The following is a 19,643-nucleotide window of genomic DNA, read 5'->3' on the forward strand; positions in this document are numbered from 1 at the left end:
GCTCATTAGTCAGATGAAACAAAACTTGGTAACCTGCATTAGAAGAATGGTGAAAAAGATAAAACAGTTCAACCATGATAATGTTGCTATATTGCTACATGCCTACCTGTTGCAACCTACACTATCAAGAGCCTTGAGGGAGTACCCTCTGCCATATCCATTACAAAAGCCTAATACCCCGATAACAGGATAACATGTACCACAAAGTCAGTGAGCCGGTCTGGTGTAGTGCTGGCTATCGTATCTTGAAGGATGGAGATCAGAATCAACAGGGCTGCACCTCAGTCACAGTGCACTGCATTCCAGGATAATCCCAGCAGAAATGCTACTCTGCTGAAAGTAGCACAGAGGAAGTTTTTATAATGAAAGAACTGTTCATATCGTACTGTGTCAGACGTGCAGAGATGATGCAAAGATATGTCTGCAATTTCTGCGCCGTCTCCAATGGACAATCATGATAGAAGGGTATTTTGCTCTGTGTGCCTAGTCTTGGATGGAGTGTACAGACTGCATGGCAGCAACGCTTTCAAGAAATAGGCTGCATGTAGGGTGGATTCTTAGTACATTATCACATGACTGTAAAACCATGTTTAAACTCACCATCAGAAAAAGATGCCTAGTTAAAATGTGCAACCTAAAATGGACACTCTGCGCAGGCCCTATCATGCTTCAGCACAGCATCCTCAGAAGGTACAGCCTGTTGACCCATTAGTAACCCTACATAGAGCTAAAACTCATTAGAACACTGGAATGCTGGGAGCTCCATTCAAGATAATGGAATAGTAGAGGGACAATAACGGCTGGTATAGACCCTCTGCTGCAACATTACAGTGTTTGACTTTTTGTTTCTCCGTCCTTAAGCTACAACATTATCCTTCTGTGGGGGAAATGTTCTGACAGCATTAAAACTCATTTGCCTCAGGCTATACATGTTAAAAACACTCTGTTTTGATATAGGTACCCAGTTGTGGCTTTGACCTAGGACTCAGACAGAGGTCCTTGAGCAACCAGTACAAATACAACAGTCACTAAATTGCATTCCTGACGGTGTCGTATGGACAACTTTAAGAGGAGAATAGCAATAGATGATTTTGGTGAATACAGAACGGGATCCTTCGAGTGAACCGTTAAAAAATCATGGATCTCGGGGTCTTGCAAATGAGAATGTTCACTACACTCTTTGGACGAGGTCCAAATTTTCCATTCTGTTTGTTTAGCTCATTAAGGGCCAGATGTACTGAACTATTTGCACGTCGCAAACAGCGAATTCTGCTGTTTGCGATGTGCAAAAAGCACATTGCGATGCCCAAACCCCGTTTTGCGATTCGGTAACCTGGTTACCGAATCGCAAAACAGGATTGTGAGTTGCAATTAGGAAGGGGTGTTCCCGCAAAACAATCGCAGTCAGCACCCATTTCAAATGGGTGCTAACCCATTGGCAAAAGGGAAGGGGTCCCCAGGGGACCCCTTCCCCTTTTTGAATGGCATTTAAAACATTTTCCCAGAGCAGGCAGTGTCCTATGGACCACTGCCTGCTCTGAAAAAATGAAACAAAAATGTTTCATTTTTAGGGTCGAGCCTGCGTTGCATGCGCTCACGCATGCGTATCGCAGTGAGATGCTTTAGTGTTTAGAAAAGGGCTCGGAGCCCTGTCGACGTCACGTCAGTGTTTTTCATTGGTTTGTGGGCTTGCCTAATAAAATCTGCTTGCTTTCATTAGTCAAAGGCATGCATACATCATGCCTTTTCCGGTGGCTAGCCCTCCTCGAGTGCATCGACCAAGTACAGAAAACATGCGAGGCTCGCTGTTTTCTGTCCGGCTCGTGGACTACTTTTTCTCTAATATACTAGCGCGATTTAGCTTGCCAGAAGTCGAGGGCTTTACATACTTAATTGCACTTTTTAGGGTTATGTACATAAATGCACTTTTGCCGATAGGTGAAAAGTCGGGTTAGGAGTTTACAACACTATCAGCTCTAACATGAGCAAACGCGAGACCCGTTGCATTGCAAATGCTTGTTTAGTTTTGTAATGGATCTCGTTTTCCTTTAAGGAAAACGGGCTGCATTACAAAAAAAAAAACGGCTTTATTTAAAAGCAGTCACAGACATAGTGGTCTGCTGTCTCCAGCAGGCCACCATCCCTGTGAGTGCCGTGATTCTCAAGGGGGTCGCAAATTGCGACCCACCTCATGAATATTCATGAGGTGGGCATTTGCGACCCCCTTGCAAGTCGCAAACAGTGTCAGGGAAACTGTTGTGCATAGGGTTTTGCGTCTTGCAAATTGCGAGTCGCTCTGACTCGCAATTTGCGAGACGCAAAACCCAACGTACCTACATCTGGCCCTTAATGTTCTAATTTAGAAGCCAAAACCTGATATTGTTTCTCAGTGCCCTCGGTTAATACTAGATCATCTCCATGAAGTACGTGTATCAACACACACGTCAAGAAAATCTTTCTAAAGGGGAGGACTGCGTACACGGTATGGTGTTTGCTTCTTGAAAATCTGTATCTAAAGCAATACAAGAAAAATAGGTCAAAGATGTAGGCTGAGAATGACGTATCACCTTTACAAGATAAGAACACGAAATAGGGAACACCTGCTTCCGAGCATCAGGGGTGTAATCTGTCATAGGAACAATATGTGAAGTATTGATCTATTTACCCAACCAGGTTTTTGTCTTGTTTTGTACAAAACGTAGATAAATAGGTCAAGCTTTAACTGCGGATGAAGACAAACCTTTATCAAACTAACCCCCTTTTCATAGATAATCTTATTCATAGGATACCTCTTTACATAATTCAGTATCTCACCTAAAATAACTATTTACCCAAAATGTTTATTTTAATAGAACACAAAAACTAAACATAACAACATAATAACATTGTAGCTACATCTCCAGTTTTAACAAATTAATCTCCTTCGTCTCGATGCACATGTCCACAATACTCAAATAATATTCAGCAATTCTTTTATTGCAGTTGCTAAATTGTAAACCTTGGCAACCACATAATTGATGACCTTTAATACATTACAACTGCTTTGCTATAATATAGAAGACCAGTTGTATTGTCAACTTTGCCACCTACAGCTCACGCAAAATGTACTGCATCTCGAAATTTGATTTACAGAACCAAAACAACCCTTCTATTAGATATGTTCCTTTCTAAATAACACAATGAAACGCCCCCATCCAAGGGTGAGATTTTTGAATCTTTCATACATTGCCCTCCTCATAACTTTTCACTGCTCACCGGAATCTCTTGTGTTGTCCTAGACTCCTAATGAAGTTTAAATAGTACATATTAGAGATCTGGTGGCTTCATTTTACAAATGTGGATATTATTGTAAATAAAATGTTCATGTTAGTGCTTAATTTGTCAAAGTTTATGTTCTGGGACCCAAACATTTGTTTGGGAGCCAGCAGCCAGTGGTACCCAATGTTGTGGCGACAAATATCAAGGCTACCACATCTTGAGTCTCTTCTTGACTCCTTTTCACTTCCTTCTACTCCCTGTCCCTTGATATCGCTCCTGGAAGTTTTTTTCGTTCGTTTTTCTTTATTTTCCTTTTTCCCCTTTTTCCTCCTTTCTCTCTGTTGACCTGGTTCAAAGTGTGATAAAGAAAAATAAAACCAGGTCCCCAAAAATGAGTGCTGGTGGGCGCCATCTGTAACCATCCATCACAACACTGCTTATCGGGTACTCTCAGTGCTTCGTGTCTGTATGGAGAGCTAAGATTCATCACTCCTGCTGCTCAGGATGTAACAGTAAAGACATGAAAGAAAATGTGCATTGTTCTGGACTAGAAACACTTGCCAGAGGCTTGTTGTTCACCAATGCCTGCATTATTGATGGGAAGCGCATGCCAACACACAAGACAAAGACAACAGTACGTTTGCCTGAATAATTACTGTGGTCTGCGTAGTTCTGAGACCAATTTTTTCAGAGATATTTAGGCACTGCTACTGCTACACAATACCCATGCAGACAAATAGTCAAGTAAAAAATAAACAAGGATGGCAATTTAACCCCTTCGCTGCCAGGCCTTTCCCCCTCAGGTGCCAGACCTTTTTTGGCTATTTGGGGCAGTTCGCGCCTAGGCCCTCATAACTTTTTGTCCACATAAGCTTCCCATGCCAAATTTGTGTTCTTTTTTTCCAACATCCTAGGAATTCTAGAGGTACCCAGAGTTTGTGGGTTCCCCTGCAGGAGACCAAGAAATTAGCCAAAATACAGCAAAAATGTCCTTTAAAAAAAAAAAAAAAAATGGAAAAAAGGGCTGCAGAAGAAATCAGAGCTGTTTTTTGCAAAGTGCCTAGCTGTGGATTTTGGCCTCTAGCTCAGCTAGCACCTAGGGAAACCTACCAAACCTGTGCATTTTTTAAAACAAGACACTTAAGGGAATCCACAATGGGGTGACTAGTGGGGCTTTCACTAGGTTCTGTTACCCAGAATCCTTTGCAAACCTCAAAATTTGGAAAAAAAACACTTTTTCCTCAAATTTCGGTGACAGAAAGTTCTGGAATCTGAGGAAGAGCCACACATTTCCTTCCACCCAGCATTCCCCCAAGTCTCCTGATAAAAATGGTACCTCACTTGTGTGGGTAGGCCTAGCGCCCGTGACAGGAAATGCCCCAAAACACAACGTGGACACATCAAATTTTCCCAAGAAAAACAGAGATGTTTTTTGCAAAGTGCCTAGCTGTGGATTTTGTCCTTTAGCTCAGCCGGCACCGAGGAAAATCTACCAAACCTGAACATTTTTTTTAAACTAGACACCTAGGGGAATTCAGACTGGGGTGACTTGTAGGGCTCCCACCAGGTTCTGTCACCCAGAATCCTTTACAAACCTCAACATCTGGGAAAAAAAAACTTTTTCCTCACATTTCGGTGATGGAAAGTTCTGGAATCTGAGGGGAGCCACAAACTTCCCTCTAGCCAGCATTCCTTCAGGTCTCCTGATAAAAGTGATACTTCACTTGTGTGTGTGGCGCAGGTGCTAGCAACAGGAAAAGGCCAAAAACGTGTAGAGATTGAGGGGATAGCACAGCGAGTTGATAAGCACAGTTTTTTCTTTTATACATTTTTAGACTGACTCTGCTTTGAGGACCCACGCAAGTGAGATATCATTTTACTTGGGAGACTGAGGGGAACGCTGAATGGTAGGAAATGTGTGCTGGTGCAGTGATTCTACAAAGAAAAGTGAGGAAAATATGCTTTTTTAAGCAAATTTTGAGGTTTGCAGAGGAATCTGGGTAAGAAAATGTTGGGGGATCCATGCAAGCCACACCTCCCTGGACTCCTCTGGGTGACTCCCCCCTTGAAAAACAGGTGGTGTTGCAATAGATCATTTTTGCTGTGTCCACATCCTTCGGTGATGTTCCAAACACTAAAAATGTGAAAAGAAACACAATTAGGTTATGTTAAGAAGACCCTCACCCACCAACACAGTTGGTGACATGCTCCATCATCGGGGACCCACCTGAGACACCTAGAATGTCACGGGTGTGCTTGGACACCTGATTACAGCACAGCAGGTTTTGTCATTTTTACCACACAGTCATTTTTACCACACATACTGGCTGGAGTTGGCAAGAGTGTGAGTGATGGTTCAGCAGATCAAATTTTATTAACAAGAGATTTCACACAAATTAAATTCACTGTTAATAACCAAAAGTCCAAAAAACTGAACCAATGACTCATAGCTCGTGAGCTGTAAAGCCTCATCAAGGCACCAACCACCTTACAGTCCATTTACACACCTTTCATACATGACATGCACAAGACCATTCATGCCACCAGCCAAGGGCCCAGAACATTACAACACTCACATCAGCAGACAGTGCCATTCAAGGGCCCATCGCTTTCATATGTCCACATTCCTGATACAGCAATCACACCAGCCTCTGGGAGTGTGTGTACTGGCGTCACTCTACGTACACCACCATCACTTTTTTAAAAACAAAAAATAGAACACTAACTAATTACAAATAAGTACAAAACTACAAACTCCAAAGCTCTAACTAAATGCATGACAGTAATCCCAACCGTGAAACTGAACAAAACATATAAAACAATACAGAACAGGCAGTTTTCACTCTTGGTAGTTCCCAATCTTTCTTTTTGGTATGGTAATTTCTAAAACAGCTGGCCACACACAGCCCAGGCTTAGAAGGACAATCAGGGCATTAGTTCCGAGTCTCCCTCCAGATACCTCTTCGGGCACAGAGTCTACATTTCTCAATGGGAAAGTCTTTTTTGGGAATGGGAGGAATCTGATCAGGAAAGTGTTGATCTTTCAATCTAGCGACATCCTCCACCACTGCTACACTAGGAACTCCTGCCTGTTCCACCACAATAAGGCTCTCTATCACCGACTCCTGAAATGTAACAAATTTCATCCTTGACTCAGGGAAACAGTTCTTGAACACAATTAAAGCATTAAAAGTTGCTAAACGAAACAAATGGATGGCCAACGTGTTATACCAAACATAAGACTTACGAATAGCAGTGTAAGTTTCCAACCTCTGGTCTACTCTATTAACACCCCCCATGTGCCTATTGTAGTGTAAAATGCACACAGGTTTGCACACTTCAGCAACTTGACCCCAAACAGCCACAGGTGAAGTACTGTCATTATGTATGGTAGTTAACATGTAGACATCTCTTCTGTCTACAAATTTCAGAGCTAGCAGCTCATCACTCCGCAAGGCACTGCCCCCTCTCAAGTTTTTTATAGATAAGCTCCCTTGAATAGCCTTTCCGGATAGAGCGGATTGTGCCACTCTGAACAATTCCTTGAACAACTGCACTCAAGTCTAGAAGTTTTCTACATACAAATGGTGACCTTTGTTAAACAGTTGCCTACCAAGTTCCCACACAATTTTCTCAGTAACTCCAAAAGTGGACAGACAACCAAGGGGGTCAATACTGGAATCCCTACCAGAGTAGACCCGGAAATTATACACATATCCTGTATTATTTTCTGACAGCATGTATCATTTAATTCCATACCATGCCCTCTTGCTAGGAATGTACTGCTTAAAAACCAAGCGCCCCTTGAACAGGACCAAAGACTCATCTACAGATATTTCTTTCCCTGGAACATAAACCTCTGAAAACCGATCTACAAAATGATCAAGGACAGGCCTAATCTTAAAAAGATAGTCACAGTCAGGGTGATCTTGTGGCAAGAGTAAAGCATTGTCAACAAAATGCAGAATCCGGAGAAGAAGCAAATACAGATTATGACTCATGGTTGCAGGAAATATAGCCGTGGCCATCAAGGAACTAGTAGACCAATACTAAGCCAGTGACGGCTTCCTCATCAACCCCATCAAAAAAGTCACACCTAGGAACTTTTTCAACTCTTCCAGATTTGTGGGAATCCATTGGATAACTCTCGACTGAGGCCTAAGTCTGGCAGCGTTGTCCCTCAAATACGGCTCCACGTACAAATTAGTCTGCTCAACAATCTCTTCCAAAAATACATCGTCCATAAAGAACTGAAAGAAATTGACGGGCAAAAAGCTTTCCGTATTGACTCTACACCCTTGGAGACCAGTAAATGCAGGCAACTGTGGCTGCTCCATGTTTGGGGCAATCTAGGTGTCAAGTCTTCCAATGGGAAACCCTTCAGCCCCAGGCTGCTGCACTATTGGCACATCAATGTCCTCCTCTAAAACAGGCCCTTCATCTGCACTGAGAGTGGCTTTCTCATCAGAAGATTCCTCTCAGACAGAAAACGTGCTGCCAGAATCTCTTACTTCCTCCTCTGCCTCAGATGCAGACTCAATCTCATAATCATGGTCAGAAGACGACTCAAAAAGCATGCCAACAACTTGCTGAGCGGTCACTCTGCAGCTAGCCATGATTCTTTCTAAGAAGTGTAACTTGACAAAAGCGCCAACAACAACCAGCACTGTCCAAAATAAGTAATAAGCAAAGTGTTGCTTTATCAAAAGAGTTCTGGACTCACAAACTATACCAGTCACTTGCCTGAAAAAGCTAGACTTACCAGCAAATACTCTGCACAGACACAGCAATCACCAATGATATCCCACTAAAAAGAAAAAAACTAAAACAAATCAGACCTAGGACAACACAAATATCATTGTGCACAAATCTAAGGACAATTTCACACACAATCCTGCTTTGAGTACACCACCTACAAACATGTCATTCATGCATGTCAACAATACTCTTTTGGAGTAAATTGCTTTTACTTACCTAAAACATGCAACTACACAAACCGCAGGTCAACTACTTCCAAAACAGCAAGGACCCACAGAAAAGGAAGCAAAAGCTTTGAACTAGAACAAAAAGAAGAAATAAACTGGAGAAATAAAAAGGAGAAATAAACTGTTATAATCACAAATACAAATACTTCGCCAGTTGAAAAACACACCCCGACACCAAGCATTTCCAAATTTTCCTTGGTGCCTAAGTGGATTCTGCCCCTTGGGGGCAGATGGGCCTACAAAAAATAGGCTGAGCTGCCCCAAGGGGGGGAGAAATGGCCATCAGTAACATGCCCCCTTTGGGGTGCGACCATTGCCAAAGGGGCCACTCACTCACCCACACAAAACACACACACATACACATACACACACAAGACCCCTGGTGTCTAAGTGGATTCTGCCCCACTTGGGGGCAGATGGCCCTAAACAAAATAGGTCAATCTGCTCCCAAGGGTGGCAGAAATGGCCAACAGTTCTGTACCGCCTTTGGGGGCTGACCCTTGCCAAAGGGGGCGCCCCGGCACAAAAAAACACAAAGGGCAACAAAAAAAGAAAGACATTCCCTGGCATCTTGGGGGCAGAGGGGCCTAACAAAATAGGCCAATCTACCCCCAATGGGGGCAGAAATGGCCATCAGTCGTGTGCCCCCTTTCGGGGGTGACCCTTGCCAAAGGGGCCACCCTCACCTAAAACACACACGCACACATACACAAGATCCCTGGTGCCTAAGTGGATTCTACCCCCTTTGGGGCAGATGGCCGTAAAAAAAGAAATAGGCTGATCTGCCCCCAAGGGGGGCAGTAATAGCCAACACTAATGTCCCCACTTTGGGAGTCGACCCTTGCCCAAACGGTGCCCCCAACTCATAAAAAACACACACACACTTACACAACACAATCCCTGGGGCCTAGTGGGTTTAGACCCCCCGGAAGGAAGATTGGCCGACAACATGGCCGATCTAGCCCAGGGGGGGGCGAAACGTGTAAAAAAATATTACCTCCAGGGCAGCGACCCTTGCCTAAGGAGTAGCTGCCCTAAAACATTAGGTAAAAAAAATTCCCGGTTTCTAGTGGGTTTCGATACCTCCCCTCCACCCCCGATTGGCCCAAAAAATGGCTGATCTACCCCCAGGGGAGCCCAAAACATGGATATACTTATGCCCCGAGGGAAGCGACCCTTGCCCAAGGGGTCGCTCCCCAAAACAAATAAAGAAAACATTGTTGGTGTCTAGTGGGTGGATTCCTGCTCCATGATCGCAGGCCTCGCCTGCGTACTTGGAGCAGGAATCCACTCAAAACAGGCACATGGGGAAGGAAAAACTCTTTCCCTTCCCCCTGGGTTTGTTTTCCCACCCTCCAAACTCTCCAAGGAGAAAGACTCACCTTTATTAGGTCTTCTCTCCAAGCAAATGCAAATGGCTTCCCGCGCGTCCTCGGCAGCATTTGATGACGTTGGCTGCTGTGTGTGCGCTGACGTCATCAGATTGCCAGGAGGTGTCGGGGTGGAAGGGGAAGCAATTCCCCGTCCATCTCCAATGGTGGGGTGTGGGTGGGAGGTCCACGGAGGGGGCTCCGTGAGCCGGGTGCAGGATGAGCTGGGCTCCAAGGGTTAAAGAAGGTGAACAAACTAAACAAGTGGGAGAAAACAAAGTGGATCCTGAAAAGTGAAGCACTGCTAAAGCCTATAGAATTGCCTATTAAATAGTGAAGGTTTTCTTTTGCTTCACCATTACACATATGTTTGTGGTTTATGCAGTAGCACACAAAGCAGATGCACCAGGCGCAGTGCAAACTCAGCACAGACATCGGGGGCATATTTAAGTAAAGTGGCGACGTACCTAGTGCAGCACCATTTTAATTGTGCCCCTTAGCACCCCCCTACTGCCACCATGTGTGCGTGATATTTTAAATGCACAGGGTAGGGGGAAATAGCGTCATTTTTATTGACACTATTGATGCACTCTGCAGGAGTTGCACCAAAATATTGGCTCTACTCCTGCAGAGTACACAGGGGCCCATTATAAATAATGGAAGCCCACTTTTAATGCCTGCTCTAAGCAGGCGTTAAAAGTGCCGCCAAAATTAAGCAAGGAAATCTGTTAGATTTCCTTGCACCATTTTTTTGGCCTCCCCTAACAGGGGAACACCCCCTCTGCTTAAATTATGCCTGGCGCAGGCATAATGTTGCGCAAAGGCTTACAGAGTGGCGTAATGCTTGCATTGCATCACTTTGTAAGTGTGATGCGAGGATTTTGGCCTTGTTGGGCCACCTTTCCGTAAACAAAATTGACGCTAATGTGGGACAAGATGGCGATAGAGGCTTATGAATATGCCCCCAAATGCGTACAACATGATTACTCACATTCACACCTCCTTTATAAACGCACAACTAGGCCAAGAGCAGGGTATAGCATTACTAGCTTAACTCATTTTCAGATCCAGCGTAGAACATTTGGGGAAGTAGCGTAAAAGTTCTGAAAAAATGTAACATGGACAACAATCAACAAAAGGATTTCTCACACACATTCTTAAGAGGAACAATATAGCAGCTGCAGTGCAAGCAATGTATTCCCATAAAAGTAAAGCAAGTGTTGTGTGATGTAATCATCTTTTCCTCTCACAGTCATCCACACACAGTCAATTTGTCATCTCAGATCACCACAAAATGCATGTTTCCTTATTAAAACCTTGGTGAAACTCTCACAAGCATGCACACCAGGTTCACAAGGTAGTTGGCTGCAATAATACAACCTTTCATCACATACAAAACTGAGTATGTTGGGTAACTATGATTCCACTGGGCTGGACAGCACCCACATCCCGTCTAACCTGTGGCCGACCCAGCAGGTGATTGAAGATATAGACGGGTTTTCCTTGTGTAAGTCTGGAAGATGATCCAAATTTGAGAGATGCTGGAGATGAGACCTCCTAAAGCTCTGAAATTCTATACCTGTTCAGGGGAAAGAGCAAGACCAAGCAGTAAAAATCTAGAACAGGGATCTCCACCTTTCCTGCAATGAGAGATACTTATGTTTAAAAAACAAATCCTGAGCTTCTAATATTAGAGTTGTAATAGTGACCACATCAGAAAAGATTAGAGTAGTGGCCACTCTATACAAGATTACTAGCCAGGATCACTTCAGTGCATCAGGACGGCTGCCAGCAAAAATGTGAAAAAAGACTTCGTGGTCAATGTGAACATGGCGGTAATGACCGGTGGTAGTGGTCATTACCGCCAACGGCATGGCGGTCTAGACCGCTATATTCTGAACACAGTAGTGAACTGGCTGCAAAGCAGTCAGTTCACTACCACCCACCGCCAGGCCAGAATCGACTGCTGCGCCGATGGTAGGCACATTCGACCCGGCGGGGGAGGCCGGACCGGCAGTGGGATTATGATCCCATTTTCACCAGGGATTTCCTGGTAGGATACTACCCCCACCTATCCCCCAAAACCCTAGAACCACCCCCACCCCAACCCCTGAACCCCAAAAAGGGACCCCCAATCCTCACCTTAAATCTCAATGTATGCCTCCCAGGTCCCCCCTCACCATCCCCCACCCACCCCCCTATATACAGGTCTCCCCAAACTCCAACACCCACATCCTCATGCACCCATACACCTACATGCACACACACATTCATACACTCAGACACACATCCCCCTTCACAAACACTCATGCACACCCCCATGCACTCACACACTTAGACACACAACGCCCTCCCCCCTTCCCTCACGGGCAGCACTTACCTGTTCCGTTGCTATGCTCCGGGAGGGAACGGGCTCCTTCAATGCTGCTCCGCTGGCATCGCCGCGCCTCCATACACCGCCACGCCTATAACTGCATCATAATAGGCGTGGTATTGTATGGACTGATGTGGTGGTGAGGGTGGAGCAGCATCCGCCCCTGTCACCGACTGCCAGCATGGCTCATTGTGAGCCTCACTACCATCAATGGCGGTGAGACTCCATGTGTCGGAATATGGTGGGATGCCTGACGCTGCCACTGACGTCCTTCTGTCAACCGCCACCATGGTCGGCGGCAGTGCATCCCTCCATGTTCATAATGAGCGGCTTTGTCAATTTGGAATCCCTTTACACGGGTAATACATAACAGTGAGAGCTGTAATGCTACTGGCCCCAAAGGTTTATTATTAGTGAAAAATCTGCCCAACACTGCATGATTTGTCACCCAAATATCAGTTTTAAATTCATTGTTGGCATTCAGCCACTTTTCTCTAAAAGTCAGTCTATGAGTTCTGAACGTAGGCAGATTTCTGTCTCGAATACACTAAATTTTGATATACATATGCTAAAAGCTTCTAATTTAGTAAGCTGGGCTGCGCACAGCAGAGCGACCTACAGATAGATAGCGAGCTACTCGTTGGAGAAGCCTGCTCTGGAGGATGAGGCGATGTTGTGGGATTACAATCACGTTAATACTCCTGTGTCTTTCCCTGATTCATACCCCAAAATGTATCTTTTTATTGAGTAGTTCTCAAAAATAGTATTTAAGGAAGTTAAGGCAGTTTCCCTCACTGCTCATTCATCAGTGAAATGTGCCATGTAGTAACCTTGTTGTTTAGTTAGCAGAATGATTTACACAACAATGTTTGCATATAGTCCAATGTAGTCACAACTGCACTCCAACACTTCCAGAGATATGTGTGGTGAGATTACTGAATTTGCATGAATTTGCTGCCTGGTGTTCTACTCCCTCAGTCTTGTTTCCTACTTTGTATTGTAAACCTATCATTGAGGACCTCACCAACCGGAGTGCTGAAAATGTTGTGGTGTTGGTGGATCTGAATGGATCTTGTTCCTTATTCACTGGTGCTTTCTCTAGGGAGTATGATGGTTGTTCTTCAGTGTTGTGCAGCTTACTGGAATACTCAAGTGTTTCTGCTGACTTCCTAGAACACTTGACACCATTATATGTGTGTGTGTACGTGTGACAGCTCCTTTCAAGACAGACACCTCATAAGATCCTATCCAGATTTCAATGAATCGAGAAGACATCGGGTGGATAATGAGCTTTGATGTAGTGAACAGGCTTCAAAAGTGGAGATCACTTTCCTGTCTATAAAGAATTAGTTCAAAGAGTGCTGAGAACTTCATTGGAGGCATGTAGACTGAAGATCATTTGCTAAGGAACACCCACATGATTTTCTCATTGAGTGCACAGTTTGCTATTTACTGGAATGAGCACACACATTTAGGATGGATTCCTGTCTGAAACATCATGGGCAGGGGCAGTGAAAGCATGCTTTGCAAACAGGCCAGGTGCAGCATGGACAGCAGGAATAGGGTGTGCTCCCATCATACAGAATAGATATCAAATTTGTTAGCTTCCCTCAAGCATGGTGAACATTTCAATGGGTGACAGGTATGAACCATTAGACCTTAAGTAAATAGCCTGTGGATAAGTATCTGCTGTTAACTGATGATGAAAGAAAATACAATAAAGATCTACTGAGGAAAATGACTTTAAGGAAATATGGACGTTTTTCTGATTCAGTATGTCGTAAAGGAGTCCAGTCATGTGGCAGACCACCAGCTGCTTGATTGTCTTGAAACAGCTATTTGCAGAACATTGGTTAAGTTTTTGGTTACTTTTTGCATAAAATTTCTATTTTCACACTGGGAAATGTTATTTTGGAGAATGAACCTTTTTATTTTTGTTGTGAGTCTTTAGAGTGTAAGGATACAGGACATTCATACATTTTTTAGGTCTGACTTGACAGTGCAGCAGGCATCCGACCTTAGGAGAACAACCTCAAAAATAACTTTCAGTAGTACTACGGTGGGGGATTGGTGCTCTAGTTCCCCAACATGTTGCTGGACAGGAGTACATGTTTTTATAGGACAAAAGTTGTATGCTTCTACATAACAAATGCTATAACTATTGTTTATCCAGTTGTATGAGCCAGGACTCTTTATAATGCCTGGCTATGGTGTTACAACAGAGCTTGACTTTTAGGTCAACAAATGGCACTATAATGCTATATGTCCCCTACATAATTATGGTGTTGGTTGTTCTCTGGCAGCAGCACAAAATGGGAGGAGGACATTCAGGAGGAATGTGTTGCTGTATTGCAGTTCCAGCCACCTCCCCCTTCTATCATCAATTTCAAAGATAACACAACACACATTGAGAAAACCATTAGACCTTAAGTAAATAGCCTGTGGATAAGTATCTGCTGTTAACTGATGATGAAAGAAAATACAATAAAGATCTACTGAGGAAAATGACTTTAAGGAAATATGGACGTTTTTCTGATTCAGTATGTCGTAAAGGAGTCCAGTCATGTGGCAGACCACCAGCTGTTTGATTGTCTTGAAACAGCTATTTGCAGAACATTGATTCAGTTTTTGGTTACTTTTTGCATAAAATTTCTATTTTCACACTGGGAAATGTTATTTTGGAGAATGAACCTTTTTATTTTTGTTGTGAGTCTTTAGAGTGTAAGGATACAGGACATTCATAAATTTTTTAGGTCTGACTTGACAGTGCAGCAGGCATCCGACCTTAGGAGAACAACCTCAAAAATAACTTTCAGTGGTACTAAGGTGGGGGATTGGTGCTCTAGTTCCCCAACATGTTGATGGACAGGAGTACATGTTTTTATAGGACAAAAGCTGTATGCTTCTACATAACAAATGCTATAACTATTGTTTATCCAGTTGTATGAGCCAGGACTCTTTATAATGCCTGGCTATGGTGTTACAACAGAGCTTCACTTTTAGGTCAACAAATGGCACTATAATGCTGTATGTCCCCTACATAATTATGGTGTTGGTTGTTCTCTGGCAGCAGCACAAAATGGGAGGAGGGCATTCAGGAGGAATGTGTTGCTGTATTGCAGTTCCAGCCACCTCCCCCTTCCATCATCAATTTCAAAGATAACACAACACACATTGAGAAAATTGTGTTTTTTGCCTTTCTAATTCCTAGTTTTAAGCTATATGGGTTTGGGAGAATTGTTTGTGCTCATCTGCTCTCAATTGTTAATTTAATTATTCATTTAAATTTATTATTCTAATTTTAATTTGCATTATTAATACAGTTTATTTATTTCAAATGTAACGTTTTTATATTCAATTAATTTAATCATTTCATATGCCTTAATATTAAATTATCCTTTCTTGAATCCTCAAACCCCCTTATTGCTCCTTAATGCTAGCATTTGCTAAGCCCTACAAACTCCTTTGTACCTCTTAATGCCACACTCCGCTGAATCCTAAAATCCCTTTCTACCCCTTAATACTATGCTTCCTTGAACCCTAAAAGCTCCTTACTACAACTTAACTATACCAATTCCTAAACCCTAAAAAAAAACTTTACTACCTCTTAATGCTACCCTTCCCAGAAACCTAAAAACTCCTTGCTACCCCTTACACCTACCTTTTTCTGAACGCTAAATAACCCATTCTACCTCTAACAATACCCTTCTCCGAAGCGGAAAACCTTAGTAACCCTTAAAGCTGCCCATTCTTCAATCCTAAAAACCCTTACTAACACTACCCATCTCTGAACCCGAATAACCTCTTCGTACCACTAAACGCTAGTCTTCCCTGAACTCTAATAACCCCTTACCATCCCTTGATTGTAATCTTTCTTAATGGCTATGCTTGCCTGCTGACTGTGGCCTGCACCCAGCCACGTCTGCCTGTGGTCAGTGGTGGACACAATTTTCTCTGGACCCTTGTATGCCTGAGGGCACTTCCATGTTTGGCAATGGCCTGAGCACCCCTGGGCGTGAAGCCCCACACTATCCACCAAGTGACTTTGTTGTGCTTGTGAGTACTTGACGGGAGTCTCTCGTGGGCTGATTACAGTAGGACTGCATCAAGACCCTGTAACCACATGCTGAGGCCCCATATCTGACCGCTCTGTGCGTGCTGGTCACCTGCTTTCTGCACATGTACTCATGTCCTAATGCCCCAGGGGAAGACCACACAGCACCGCTTGTTAACAGAAGTGTGGCAGGCAAACTGAGATGCCTTCCGACAGCCATGGCGGAAATCACCTTGGAGACCATTATGAAGTAGCTCATTGGCATTAAGACTACCATGGCTCCTATGCACTTCCCCACAGTATCAATGGCCACAGATCTTAAGTCCCTCCATACTGAACTGTGCTCTTTTAACATGTGGCTCAACACCATGGAGCATAGGATAGAAGCCTTGGGCGCCTTATCACAGTGTCGAGACCAACCTTGATGTCGGCAGTGAAGTGTGGCATCCACATAGGAAGTTGATGGACATGGAAGTCTGCAACTGCAGCAACAACGTCCACCTTCACAGTGTATTGGAGGGGCTGGAGGAAACGGACATGCCAGGACTCCTATCCACAGTCCTCTCTGAACTTATTGGACTCTCCTTCACCCCTCCCTAGGAGTTCCAGAGGGCACAACAGATCCACCTCAGGGGCACCATGTGCTGCAACGCTCCCAGGCCAATTATTGCCTGTTTGATTACCATCAACAGGCATGGAAGGTCATCTCCATGACCAGGCAGCAGAACAGTCCCTTCCTCCATAATGATGCTAAGATCTATGTGGCATAAGATTTCTCACATGCCAAGGTTGTGTGCTGCAAGAAATTCCTGGGTCTCCAGGCATTGCTGCATAAACTGAACATCTGCTATGGCCTGTTGGAGCCACCCACAGTGCTTTTCACCATCAATGGGAAGAACCAAGAGTTTGATGACCCAAAAAAACTGGAGCACTATTTTTGCACCTTCTCAGAAATAGGCATGGATATTACGCTATCAGGGATAGCTTCTACTTCCAGAGGGTGGCCCGCCTTTGTCCAGTGATCCACAGCGGTATTAAGCTGCTGACTCACCCGAACGCATTAGACTGGACTCTGTACTTAAAAGATGGGATGGCAGGTCACCCAGTACTGGTGCAAAAGTGGCTAACAGGGGCCATGACAAATGGCGCTCCCCCATAAAACCATGATCTTGCAGATCCCCAAGCAAAATGCAGATCGATTCCTATCTACACCCCTGCTAAAGTCCAACTGATTCTCTGGACAATGGGACATTTCTACATCAGCCTTTTTTGGGACACTTGAGGTGGGTTGGGTTTACGTTTTGGCTCTCTGTGGGGGCTCCAGCACTTTGATGAGCCCTGGCTGGTTGCACAACTGTTTGACGTTCTACCTTTTCTCTCATGAAGCTCTCCTGAGATGTGTTTGTTGTATCAGATGTCTAACTGTACTCTGGGGTTCAGTAGGGATATGTTTGCCTGTGTGGGCCAAATGTCATTCAATGCTTTTTTTTTTGACTGGGAGTGTTGATTGGACCCAGAACTAGGAGGTAAGCTTGCCTGTTTAAAGTTTCGGTAGTTTGTTATCATCTTTGTATCTCTTTTGCAAGGCTGTAGCTAACTTTCCTAGGACTCTTTGGGTTGCTGTATTCCTGGTGGTCCTCCACCAGTGGTTTCCCCTCTTTCCCTACTTTTGGAATTGCTGTCCTCCTGCTTGCTGCAAGTGTCACTCATTCGAGGACCCCTAGTTCAAATGTCCTCTCATCCTTTTTTCTCAGTGTGATTGCTTCTGTTCCCTATAGACTTAAAAATGTCTGCCCTACCAAACCTACACCCCGTAATAATGCCACCTAGGCCAAAGTGTCTCACATTTTCTCCCTGTATGTGAATGGTCTTACTCACTTCATCAAGCAAAACAAAATACTCACATACATTGCATCAAAGTCCCCTGACATTGCCCTCCTACAAGACACTTATTTGTGGTCACTAGAATCGGACAAACATAGGAGGGACTGGCTAGGGAGGGTTGTAAGCAGTAGCCGTCTGCCCAATACAGAAGTGGCGACTGCTCTGGATCAGCCTGCATCTTCCTCGAAGAGGTGCGAGGTTGCCATCCTCTTCCACAAGTGCGTTTAAAAAAAAATTGGCAATCTGCATGGACTCACTGGAACAATATGTTTTGTGAAGTTTAGGAACCTAGGACAGACCTTGGTTATAGGCTCCTTGTATTCTACCCAACCACTATTGGTCACATTTCTCCCTGTGGAGACTTCTGAGAGAGTTTTTTTTACCACCATGGTGATCATTGGAATGTGACGCTGGACCCCCACCTTGACTGTGCCAGCCCTTTATATAGGGCCAATCCTAAGGGTAGGGCAGTACTACATGACCTGATAGGTGAACATGGGGTTACATGATCCCTGGGAAGAGAACACATACTTATTCTGTGTACATGGGACTTGTTTCTGGAATTCATTTTTTCTTCTCTCCCTCTCTTTCTTGCCCTTTATGCATGCCTGCGCTATAGCATTGGGAGGGATCTCAGACCATGCTTCAATCCTACTGAAACTCAACTTTGAGCATTTCTGCCCTCCCAGTAAGGGCACCCTTCCCACGTTGGGAGGCCATTCCCAGCTGGGCCTCCGCTGTCTTCTTGCTCCAGCGGCAAATGTCCGCCCATCTTCTCCGGCAGTGAGTGCTCCGTCTGTGGTGGACCCCCAGGGTCCGGACGTCCTTGGCGATGGCACGCCAAATATCCTTCTTCTGGTGGGCGCTGACCTACAGGAATAGTACAGGGGACAGGGAAAAACTTTAACCGTCTGGACGTCACAGTCATTGGCCCACGTTCCCACCCTTGCCCTGACGCACATATATTCACAGTCCGCTCATGCAGGGCTCAGTCCCCCCCCATGTCTCTTCCATCCACACCACTCCAAACAGGCATTGCCCATGCAGCATGCTCACAGTGTACTCACCTGTTTGTCTCGAGGACTGTAGAGTAGCATGTACTGGGGGAGGACCCCATCCACTAACTTCTCCAACTCCTCCGAAGTGAAGGCACAGGCCCTTTCCCCAGAAACATGAGCCAACGTCGCTTCCAGACTGAGGTCACAGTAGCACTTGCAGTGTAGGTCCTCTCCTGTTGAAGGTCAGGTATCAAGTGAGTGTACAGATAGAAAATAACAGTCATGTCCGCGGCGATGCGTACTCTCACCGCCGACGTACATCGTCATTGGCTCTTGGGACCCATAGGGCCCAATGATAACCAATGCAGGATTTCGCCACGGTCTTTGACCTCCTACCACGACGGTGTAGTACGCCCGCACAGTTATCTCATATCCCCTTTTCCCACCTTACAGGTCAGGCAGCCACTATTTCTGGGGGGCACATGGCATTAATGATAACTGTGTCACACCTATCTAGGCCTTGCATACACAAAGTAACAGGCACATTGCCGAATAACAAATGTGTGAAAATGACAGTTTGTGATACCTCAGTGTTGGCTGACTCTCTGCTCGCTGTTCTCCTCCATAAGGCACATCCGCTGGGGCAGGTGATGAGATGGCGGCATCCTCCGTTGTACAGACCGCTGGTGGACCTGTCGACAATGGAAGAGAGAAACATAA

This window comes from Pleurodeles waltl, chromosome 6 (assembly GCF_031143425.1).
Source record: "Pleurodeles waltl isolate 20211129_DDA chromosome 6, aPleWal1.hap1.20221129, whole genome shotgun sequence".
Classification (NCBI taxonomy): Eukaryota; Metazoa; Chordata; class Amphibia; order Caudata; family Salamandridae; genus Pleurodeles; species Pleurodeles waltl.